The sequence below is a fragment of the Pteropus vampyrus genome, unplaced genomic scaffold (genome assembly GCF_000151845.1).
Source record: "Pteropus vampyrus isolate Shadow unplaced genomic scaffold, Pvam_2.0 Scaffold577, whole genome shotgun sequence".
In the NCBI taxonomy this organism is placed as follows: domain Eukaryota; kingdom Metazoa; phylum Chordata; class Mammalia; order Chiroptera; family Pteropodidae; genus Pteropus; species Pteropus vampyrus.
In genome coordinates this window covers 126,025-126,682 of record NW_011889358.1, presented here as the reverse complement: position 1 = coordinate 126,682, position 658 = coordinate 126,025, and positions in this window count along the sequence as shown.

The following is a 658-nucleotide window of genomic DNA, read 5'->3' as shown; positions in this document are numbered from 1 at the left end:
AAGCACCTTTCTTAGGTGGATCTTACCTAGAACGCTGCTGGCAAGGCAGAACTTACAAACAAGCTCAATTTAATAACTGAGTTTAGCAGCTGACAGGCTAGAAAGTCAAACTATAAAAATAAACTGAATTCTTTATGATAGCCATAAATAGTTGAAATTCAAAATAAATAATGCATTCCTGACTGACAAAAAAAAATATTTAGATACAAATACAAAAAACTTTGTATGAAATCTATAGGGTGAACAATAAAAAATATCCAATCATCTGTTGAGGGACACTTCTGTCATCTCCATGTCTTGACCACTGTGAACAATGCTGTTATGAACATTAGGGTGTATTTATCTTTATAAATAAACATTTTCAATTTTGGGAGGTAGATACCCAGAGAGGAATATCTAACAATCCCTCTTCTGGGTATCTACCCAAAAAATTTGAAAATGTTTATTCATAAAGATATATGCACTCCAATGGTCACTACAGCATTATTCACAGTGGCCAAGACATAGAAACAACCAACGTGTCTTTTGATAGATGCTAAAGAAGATATGGTACATATATACAATGGAATATTACTCAGCCACAAGAAAAGATGAAATACTGCCATTTGCAACAACATAGATGGACCTTGAGATAATCGTGCTAAGCGAAATAAGTCAG